Here is an 11,891-nt window from a genome sequence, read left to right on the forward strand (position 1 = left end):
TACAAAGATCATTCTGTGTAGTTGTGAAATTATTACCATTCACTTTACCCATACTGCTGCAAAGAAAAACAAACTGAATAACCACCAGAAAGCAAATTGATATGAAATGTGCAACTGGACTGGTGGCCATCTATATGATAGGTACCATATGACTGCATCCAATATAACATATTTAATAATTATTTTAGTTTCTATTTAGTGCCATACAATTTGATGGCATTAAGTTTGACAAGAAACAGCACTAAACTGAATTGTAATCAAGTTGGTAGCTTGCAGTAAGCAAGTTAACATAGCATGCTAGTCAAAAGAAAAAATTAATAAAAACATGAAGAAAGCCAGCTATGATATATCGATCCAGCAACTTTGGTTCTTTATCACAGTAATAGCAACAGCAATATCAAGTTCTCAGATAATGGGGAAAAAGGCAGAAATTTGTGTGTTGTATCCTTCTAACAGGTTGCAAAGAATTCTTTATATATGAGATCACACAGTATACATTGAGGATAAGCAATATTAGCAGAATTATCAGAGACATTTATCAAAGTGGGATCAGTATTTTGCAGTTCATATCACCAATTTTACCTTAATTTCCTGTAGCTTCATTTCTGGGGCAGGATCATTAATGTGGAATGTAGTCATAGTAAGCACTCAAGGAAACATGCTCCTATAAACACAGAAGTAGAAAATATAAGTGGTATCACCTGCAATATACACAAACCTACTATTTTGTTCAATTTTATTTTGTTTTGACTGATCTTCAAAACCTTGACCTCAATACCCCCTTGTACAATTGGATTCTCAATTTCCTCACTTGCAGACCACAGTCAGTTCAGATTGGCAAAAAGAACACCTCCACAATCTCCATCAGCATAGGCAGTGTGCTTAGTCCCCTGCTCTATTTGCTTTATACTTATGATTGTGAGGCTAAGCACAGCTCAAATGCCATATTAAAGTTTGCTGATGATCACTGTCATAAGGTGTATTAAAGGTAGCGACAAATCAGCATACAGGAGTGAGACTGAAAACCTGGCTGGGTGGTGCCACAACAACCTCTCACTCAGTGTTAGCAAGTCCAAGAAGCTGATTATCGACTTCAGGAGGAAGAAACTGGAGGTCCATGAACTTGTTCTCATCTGGGGATCAGGAGTGGAGAGGGTCAGGAACTTTAAATTCTTTGGTGTTATCATTTTGGAGGATTTATCCTGGGACCAGCATATAAGTGCCATTAAAAAGAACGTACAGCAAAGCCTCTACTTTCTTAGAACTTTGCAAAGATTTGGCATGACATCTAAAACTTTGATAAACTTATATAGACGTGTGGTGGAGAGTATATTGACTGGCTACACCACAGCCTGGAAGGGAAACACCAACGTCCTTGAATGGAAAATCCTGCAAAAAGTAGTGGATACAGTCCAGTCCATCACAGGTAAAGTCTTACATTCTGTCAAACAAGAGAGACTTCATCCAGGTGGAGATAATTCTGTCTGATGATTAAAGCTGAACTTTTTGCTTCAATTACATATGACAATGAAGTACACTTACAGTACTCTGACTTGGACAAAATTGGAGTGGACTAATCATAAGCAGACCATTTTTCCAGTGACATAACAGGAAAGTGATTGTACAAAATAATCATTTGATCATATTAGGAACAGACATGAGGTACCATCTTGTGAGTGCCTCATTTCCTGAGGAAAAATAAGTAAAATAAAAACACAACTACAGATGAAAAGGAAAACTAATCAAGTTCCATACACATGCTCTCCAAAATAATTCATCTTTGATGCTGATAGCCCCAAATTCCTCCTTTAGAGTTCTTCTGGCTGCTGCACAGACCACTTTTTCCCGAAGCTGCAGAAACATGAGAAAATCTTCACACATATTCTGTGAACAAGTTTAGGTTTTTTAAAATAAAATGGCAGCAATGACAATTAAACTGCTCCAAGCTGCAATATCAATATTCACCCATTTTATTTTTAACTCCAGTCAAATTAAATAAACCTGGGTTTATATAGTACCTGCAACTGCATTGAAGTGAAAATATTATTAAAGTAAATTTGATACCCAAAAATGGAAAGAGTGAATTAATTAAACTGAAAGAGCATGGATCTCAGAATTAGAGGACCACTGAAATGTAAAATATTTTTGATTATATACATCTTAGAATAATATGTCCTTGAATAGGACTCTTCTCTCTATTGCCATCAGAAAGAAGGAGCCTCAGGACCCACGCCACCAGGTTCAGGAACAGTTTTACCCCCTCAACCATCAGGCTCTTGAACCAGAAGGGTTAATTTCACTCAACTTTACTCACCCTAACACTGAACTGATCCCACAACCTGTGGACTTTCTTTCAAGGACTCTTCATCTCATGTTCTCAATATTTATTGCTTATTTATTTATTATTATTATTATTTTAGATTTTTTCTTTTTGTATTTGCACAATTTGTTGTTTTCTCCATGATAGTTGTTTATCTGTCTTTGCTGTGTGCATTTTTTGTTTGATCTATTGTGATTCTTTGTATTTATTATGAATGCCTTCAAGAAAATGAATCTGTGGTGACACTTTGATAACAAGTTCACTTTGAACTTTTAAACATCAGTAAATAAGAACTTTTTTCAATTACATTGAAATTAACACAGTGTATGAATTTTCTATGTTACACTATTTGTGCCATTTGGGAAGAGTTGGTTCAAAGGTTCATTTATTATCAAAGCATGTTTCCAAATAAAACTCTGAAATTTGTCTTCTCCAGATAGCCACACAAAAAAAAACATGAGTCATTCAGGGAGAAACATTGAACCCCCCCCCCCCACCCCACACAAAAAAGAACAGCATCCCCATCACCAACCCCCAAAAAGAACCCCTCCCTCACAAAAAAACTAGCAGAACATCAACCCCCAAGCACCATCCCTTGCACAACAAAATGGCAAAGGAACAGGCAATGAAAACAAGAGTACACAAACCATAAGTCTGAAAAAAATCCACAGCCTATAAGTGCAAGTCCAAGCCATAAACGCAGATTCTCAATACCATCCTGTGATATCACCAACGTTCATTGATAGAGAGAGATACCATACGAGGCAGATTCAAGTGTTCATAAGACTGATGGCATACGGAAAGAAACTGTTCTTGTACCTATTTGTCCTGGCATACAGTGATCTAAAACACCTACCAGAAGGAAGGAGTTGGAACAGGTGATGTCCAGGGTGTGATGGGCCTACAATAATGCTGCTTGCTCGCTTCCTGACTCTAGATGCATATAAGTCCTGGATCGAGGGCAGCTTCACACCAATAATCTTTTCTTCATGATGCTGCCTAATCTGATGTGCATTTCCATCATTCTTTTTTGTTTCAGATTCCCAGCAAGTGTTATGTATGTTCTGCATTGAGCAATTCCAGCAGAATTCCTTTTTGCCTCTAACTGTTTCAGTAATAGCATGGAAACAGGGCCTTCAGCCAAACTTATCTATGCCAACTGTGAGCTTGTCTCATCTGCCCACATTTGGCCAATAGACACCTAAACAACTCTTATCCACGGACATATCTTGTTAGCTGTATTTATTTGAATGTTGCTGATATACCCATCTCAACCATCATTTCTGGCAACTCATTCTAAATATGGCTGACCCATTGCATGAAGAATTTAATGTTTTAACCAGATAATATCTAAGGCATTGTCACCAGGGCAATCCTGATCTCCACCCCATTATAGATATTCCCTTGGTTCTTTTCACCTCTGCTTCTCTTGAACTTTAAACAAGTATTTTCACATTTAAGTTCTGATGCAAGATCACTAACCTGAAAAATGAACTCACTTTTCTCTGAATGGGGGCTGTCTGATTCACCGTTCCAACACTGATACAAACACTGAAGAAGCTCTACAAAGAATGTATTGAGCATTAAATTAAAAATATGATAAAAGACATTTGACAAGCAAGGACAGTTTTTTGTAGTATTGTTTTATATTAAAAACTTAAATTTCCTTGATACACAATGGCCCAGGAGCAGATGTTGATATATTGCTATCTTGCTTTCTTCTCTCAGGCTTTTGAACCAGTAGGGATAACTTCACTCAATGCCACACTCTTCATCACTGAACAGTTCCCACAACCTATGGACTCACTTTCAAGGATGTTTCATCTCACGTTCTCGATATTTATTCCTTATTTATTATTATTATATATTTTTCCCTTTTTAGTATTTGCACAGTTTGTTGTCTTTTGCACACTGGTTGTTTGTCTGTCCTATTGGGTGCGGTTTTTCACTGATTCTTGGATTTACTGCATATAACTGCAAGAAAACAAATCTCAATTGTATATGGAAGCATATATGAACTTTGATAATAAATTTACTTTGAACTCCTTATATACTATGGTTACATTTTAATCTATGTTAAAGTTGTTCTCCTACTTAACCATGATAATTAATTCATGAAGTGTCCAGAATTACACATCACATGCGGCACACCAAGTTGAGGAACAACACACACAAGAGCTTCCAGAATGTGCAGAGCAGCATCAGTCTGGGTTTGACAAATACACAAATGGAGATGAAGGGATCAGACTTAGTTGTGATACTGTCTGCACTAAAATAGCCCTTTTCAAACCTCTGTCAAGTTTCAACTCTGAATAAACCTCTAACATAACCTGAGTTATAAAGATACATTGAATAGGTTAGGACTGTATTCCTTGGAACATAGAAGATCGAGGGGAGATTTGATAGAGGTATACAAAATTATGAGGCGTATACTTAGGGTAAATGCAAGTCTGCTTTTTCCACTGAGGTTGGGTGGGACTACAACTGGAGGTCATGGGTTAAGGGTGGAAGGTGAAAAGCTTAAAGGGAACATGAGGGGAAACTTCTTCACTCGGAGGGTCATGAGGGTGTGGAATGAGCTGCCAGCACAAGGGGTGCATGCGAGCTCCATTTCAAAGTTTCAGAGAAGTTTGGATAGATACGTGGATGGTAGGGGTATGGTCCTGGTGCCAGTGGATGGGAGTAGGCGGTTTAAATGGTTTAGCTCAGACTAAATGGGCCGAAGGGCCTGTTGCTGTACTTTCTATGACTCCAATAGTTGTGGACCCAAATGTCTCCACAGGTGGAGAATATAACCAGTGGAGTAAAAAGGATAAAATTCTTAAATTAAAATCTGGAAATAGACTTGACACTAATAACTACCAGATTCAAATTCTGATAGTACTATAGAAACATTAAATCAATATTCATATATATATATTACTCATGCTGCACATAAGTGAAATACTTATCAACAAATTGAAAAAGAATCATCACCAGTTTTATTCAGTTGTAGCAAGAACCTTAGACTAAATCATAACTGGGATAAGACAACTAATTACAGTCCGCAAGGCTGGGGGGGAGACAGGCAAAAAGAAGATTGCATTAGCTGGAATGTTGAAACAGAGAATGCCCGAAACATACATGTAGCAACAAGTCAGCAACTGAGACAAATTTGTGGAGGAGCTCTGATGCTGTGTCTGCAACTAGAATATTAACCCTGTAACGAAGATGCAGAAATTGTGTTTTAAATTACAATTAAATCACTTCCCAAGGACAATTGCAGCCTCCCCACCCTCGAACACATCTACACACGCTCGTTGTCGCATCCATCATCAGCGTCCGCCACCACCAAAGGCACGCTCTCTTCTCGCTGCTGCCATCAGGAAGAAGGTACAGGAGCCTCAGGACTCACATCACCAGCTTCAGGAACAGTTATTACCCTTCAACCTAAACCAAACAGGAAAACTTCCCTCGCGCCATGATTGAAATGTTCCCACAATCTATAGACTCACTTTCAAGGATTCTTCATCCCGTGTTCTGGCCTGTTACCAGAATTATTTATTTATTATTCCTCTCTTTCTGTATTTGCAGAGTTTGTGCTTTTTCTGCGCGCTGGTTGAACGCACAAGTTGTTGCGCTCTTTCATCGATCCTATTATGGTTGCTGTTCTATTGTGATTTAATGAATCTGCCCTCAAGAAAATGAATTTCGGGGTTTTATATGGTGACATATACGTACTCTGATAATAAATTTACTTTGAACTTACGGAGTGGTTGACTACGCTATACCAAGCTTTGTGCAACTTGAACGACAGACCTCTACCCCAAGGATCACCGGTGACCAGAATAATCAGATGTGCCTTGGACTCGGAAGAAGAACCAGAAACCGAGGGGTTCCCACTGTGGAAGGGAAAGTATGGACGCACATTCCAAATTGTGTGGTTGCAAACAGAGATGACACTTACGGCGTACAAGGGAAAGAGTATCTGGTGTGTTTAGATAGAGAGAAATGGACAAAACGAGAACAATGTAAAATCCCTGTAAAACTGATATTAATAGATACTTCGTTTTCTCTTGGGCGAGGAGAGAATGTTGGAATGAATCTTGTCAACGACATGGACGTGCGGGAGAACACGCAGAGAACTACGTCCTCAGCTCCAACAACGCTCCGCACACATCCCTGAAGTTTAACTCTGGTTAATCGCGATCGGGCTCTTGTAATAAAGTATGGGGCATTCTCTAACCTCCAGTAACCACTCCCATCTGCTTCTCCCCGCCCCTATTTTCTGTTTTCTGCAAAATCAGTTTTTATTCTTGTAGCTGAAGAAACCGAAGGACTGGTTTAGGCGGCTTTGAAGCGGCAACAAAGCTTCTTATTCAATCTTATTTAGATCACCTTTCTTTCCCTCGGCGACCATACTGAATTTCCACCACGAATCAGCTCCTAACTATGTTCTCCTCGCAATCTGGAGCCTTCCCCCATGAATCCAGCTTGATTCACCCGTTGTGAATCTTTCCATTCTTTCCAGTCCCACAAAATCTAATATCGAATGGTATGTAATATTCTCACACAATCCTCAGACGTTATTCGCTTAGTTTAATTTTTTTTCTCATCCTCCCCATACCTACCTCAACTCCTCCTTTCCCCAATGCCCTCTTGAAAAACATTCACGGTCAACTCCCTTCTGATACAAACACCTATTCATTTTTTTTTTGGCCTTGTTAATCTGTCCAGTCTCCAGAAAGTATCAGCCTCCTAAATCTTATTAATTTACCCAACGACCTTATGTGTTAACTATGCTGATCTTCCTCAATCCCCAAATCACAATCTCCTGCAGCTTTTCCCCCCCAGTTTCTGTTCGAGGTTTTAGAGCACCTGAATTGGTTAATAGTTGTTTAATGAGATTCATTAATCATTTAGAGTTCCTCATGTTTTTCTCGAGCGTCGTACTCTGTAATACGGACTCCTGGTGCCTTCTGTTTCAGCTTGTTAAATTTATTTTGATGAACTCAGGGATTCCGTGATACTTGAATCATTTAAGCGGATGATTGATTGGTGCTAATGGCAGGGCATTATGTTATTTAAAATGTTATTTTAAATCTATGTTTAAAAGGCTTAAATGCTTAAAAAATTAGTTTAACTTTTTTCAGTTTTGAGGTTGAGGCCCGAAATACAAAAGTAACACATTTCACTTTACTCTCTTTTTTTCTACATTCCATTAGTTTTTAAGTTTGAAGTTTCCCGGGTTAGCGGGGTTGTTTTCGCTCAGTACCCGAGAAGGACATGTTGTTGCAGAAGATGCCGATATTGTTGGTGCTCCTTTAGCCGTGGGTTGCTTTTAAATGGATTGGGGAGCTTGTAATGACCCAGCAATTTGGCAGGCTTCGTTCGTCCCCAGAAAGTTCTATCTGCCTCTAGATCGCGCAACCTCTACACCAGGTTATAGCCCCAACTGTTCCAATTCTCCGCTCTCTCCTTCACCCACCCCACCCAATCCTCTTCCGCCTGCGGTTCCCGCAGCACATTCTCCTTCATGCGCGAGAAAATCCTGACATTTCAACCACATAAGCCGGGATGCACTGCTCGAAGTAATGAGGCGATGCATTCATTACCCACGTCACGTTGGTTATCAGCAGACGAGTGAGCGAACCTTCATAATATGTACACGAAACTAAAATAGAGGGTACGGGAAAGTTGCGCAAGTTTTTTAAATGTACTATAACCGCTTACTTAAACGAGCGAGATTAGAAAATGAATCCATTAGTAAAATACTGCAAAAACACATGTCGAAGTACAACGATATATTTAAAATATGGAGAGTCAAGACAGGAACATTTATAAAGCAGCTTTAGTTTATACAGTATAATTATTGGACCCATTATATCGTTATACAATATAGTCTGCATGACGAACTGTTTCAATTTCCCTCCAATATGTTTCGTCTTTTTTCAAGAAACCAAAGAGGCTTCAGGGACAGATTACTTAAAAACCTTGGCGAACTCGGGTTTCGGTGGGACATGATGGGATGCAGTGATCGAAATGACAAAATCTGGCAGAACACTCTTAATTCATGACACGCATTTTCCATTGCGTCATTTTCTGAAGTGAGCACTGTACTGGACAACAATTTGATTCCATGTAGCAACATTCCGACGACACCCGAGATCCGAAAGATAAATAGGAAATGCTGAAAGGTAGCAGTTATCGGTTATTAACTCGTACGTGGGTTATTAACTTAAAAGATCACATTGTAGTTTCAAACCGTTGCCGATGATGGTGAGAGAAATGGCGGGTCAAGTCAAGTCGTCACTTTTATTGTCATTTCGACCATAACTGCTGGTACAGTGCGTAGTAAAAATGAGACAACGTTTTTCAGGACCATGGTGTTACATGACATAGTACAAAAACTAGACTGAACTACGTAAAAAAACAACAGAGAGAGAAAAAAAAAACAACTACACTAGACTGCAGACCTACCCAGGACTGCGTAAAGTGCACAAAACAGTGCAGGCGTTACAATAAATAATAAACAGGACAGTAGGGCAAGGTGTCAGTCCGGGATCTGTGTATTGAGGAGTCTGATAGCCTGGGTGAAGAAACTGTTACATAGTCTGGCTGTGAGAGCCCGAATACTTCGGAGCCTTTTCCCAGACGGCGGGAGGGAGAAGAGTTTGTACGAAGGATGCATGGGGTCCTTCACAATGCTGTTTGCTTTGCGGATGCAGCGTGTGGTGTAAATGTCCGTAATGACGGGAAGAGAGACCCCGATGATCTTCTCAGCTGACCTCACCATCCGCTGCAGGATCTTGCGATCCGAGATGGTGCAATTTCCGAACCAGGCAGTGATGCAGCTGCTCAGGATGCTCTCAATACAACCCCTGTAGAATGTGATGAGGATAGAGGGTGGGAGATGGACTTTCCTCAGCCTTCACAGAAAGTAAAGATGCTGCTGGGCTTTCTTTGCTATGGAGCTGGTGTTGAGGGACCAGGTGAGATTCTCAGCCAGTTAAACACCAAGAAATTTGGTGCTCTTAACGATCTCTACCGAGGAGCCGTCGATGTTCAGCGGGGAGTGGTCGCTCCGTGCCCTCCTGAAGTCAACAACCATCTGACGAAGGGTCTCGGCCCGAAACGTCGACAGTGCTTCTTCCTATAGATGCTGCCTGGCCTGCTGTGTTCCACCAGCATTTTGTCAGTGTTGTTTGAATTTCCAGCATCTGCAGATTTCCTCGTGTTAACCATCTCTTTTGTTTTGTTCACGTTCAGAGACAGGTTGTTGGCTCTGCACCAGTCCATTAGCCGCTGCACCTCCTCTCTGTAAGCTGACTCGTCGTTCTTGCTGATGAGACCCACCACAGTGGTGTCATCGGCGAACTTAATGATGTGGTTGGAGCTGTGTGTTGCAGCACAGTCGTGGGTCAGCAGAGTGAACAGCAGTGGACTGAGCACACAGCCCTAGGGGGCCCTGTGTTTAGTGTGACAGTGTTTAACCCAGTCAAGTGTAAAGAGACACTACACTTAAAGACAAGACCCTTAACAGTGATGATGAGCAGATGGCTCTTGGGCCTAAGTTCACAGCTCCATGAAAATGGCTTCACAGGTTGCTAAGGGGTAGCATATAGCATGCTTACTTTTATTCGTCGAGGCAGAGCTAAAAAGTTAGGAAGTTATGTTGCAGCTTTCTAAAACTCTCTAGTTAGGCCACATCTGGAGTACTGCATACAATTCTGGTCATCTACTTTACAAGAAGGATGTCGAGGCTTTGGAGAAGGTGTGGAAGAGGTTTACCAGGATGTTGCCAGGACTTAGACAAACGTTGGACAAACCTGGATTTGTTTCTCTGGAGCAGCGGAGGTGCATACTTACCAGGTTATGAGAGACATAAATAGAATAGACAGTACCTTTTTCCCAAGTTTGAAATGTCTTAATTCCAGAGGCCATGCATTTAAGATGAAGGTATAATTTCAAAGATGTGAGAGGCAAGTTGTTTTTTTTAAGTGATGGGTGCCTGAAATGTGCTGCCTGGAGTATTGATAGAGGGAGGTACATGAGAGATTTTTAAGAGGTGTTTAGATAGGCATGTGAATATGAGGAAAATGGAAGGGAAAGGTCATTGTGTAGGCAGATGGGATTAGACTAGTTGGCCATTTGATTTCTAATTTATTTGGGTCAGCACAATGAGGGCCGAAGGGCCTGTCCTTGTGTACTGTCCTATGCTCTATGCTCTACTGCTGGGTGACCTCAACAAAACCTGTTGAATGGTGAAAGGCCTTGACAGGGCGGATGCAGAGAGGGTGTTTCCTATGATGGGGGGAGTCTAAGACCAGAGGACACAGCCTCAGAATAGAGGGGCATTCTTTTAGAATGGAGATGAAAAGGAATTTCTTTAGCCAGAGAGTGGTGAATCTGTGGAACTGTTTTCATGTCTTTATGTTAATTTAAGGCAGAGGTTGATAGACTCTTGATTGGTCAGGACATGAGGGGATATGGGGAGAAGTCAAGAGATTGAGGCTGAGAGGAAAATTGGATCAGCCAAGATGAAATGGCAGACCAGACTCGATGGGTCAAATGGCTTAATTCTGCTCTGAAATCTTATGGTTTTATGATATGTCATAATGAAAACCACCCAGTAGCTTTGATATCTACCACCATGAAGTGCTTCAAGAGGCTGGTTATTGGCACATATTAACTCCAGCTTCCCAGACAATTTCAACCTACTGCAATTTGACTACCACTGAAGCAGGTCTACATGAACACCATCTTCATGATCCTAAACTCATCCCAGGAGCATCTGGACAGAAAAGTCCAGATGTTAGACTATTGTTCATTGACTACAGGCCCACTTTTCATACTATAATTTCAAACTCTTCATTGTCTTCATCAATAGTGCTGAGGTTGAGAGGGTGACAGCTTCAAGTCCAACATCACCAACAGCTTGTTCTGGTCGAACTGCATAAATGCCACGACTATCAAATGGTTCCTTAGTATGATAAGATGGAATTTTTAACTTCACAATCTACCTTGTTATGATTTGTAGATTATTGTCTATTTGCACTGCATTTTCTCTGGAGCTGTTGCACTTTATTCTGGGGTTTGTTGTTGGTTTACCTTGTACTACCTCAATGTGCTGCGTAATGAATTGATCTGTATGAACAGTAGGCAAGATATGCTTTTCACTGTACCTAAGGTGACAATAAGAAACCATTTCCAAGCTGTTAACATACTATTTTGCTGACCATAGTCCACAGTTAATGCATAAAATATAAACACTGAAATACGATGGTCAATGAAAGTAAACCTTTGAAGCATCAGCAACTGAAGTTCCATTCTGACCTCTGATGCCATCCCAAGACCATGAGACATTGGAGCAGAATTAGGCCATTCAGCCTACGAATCTGCTCTGCCATTTGATCATGGTTGATCCATTTCCTTCTCAACTCCATTCTCATAGAAACATAGAAAACCTACAGCACAATACAGGCCGTTCAGCCCACAAAGCTGTGCCGAACATTCCCCTCGTAACCTTGCACACCCTGACATATCAAGAACCTATCAATCACCACCTTTAATATGCCCAATGACTTGGCCT

The sequence above is a fragment of the Hemitrygon akajei genome, chromosome 10 (assembly GCF_048418815.1).
Source record: "Hemitrygon akajei chromosome 10, sHemAka1.3, whole genome shotgun sequence".
NCBI classification, from domain to species: domain Eukaryota; kingdom Metazoa; phylum Chordata; class Chondrichthyes; order Myliobatiformes; family Dasyatidae; genus Hemitrygon; species Hemitrygon akajei.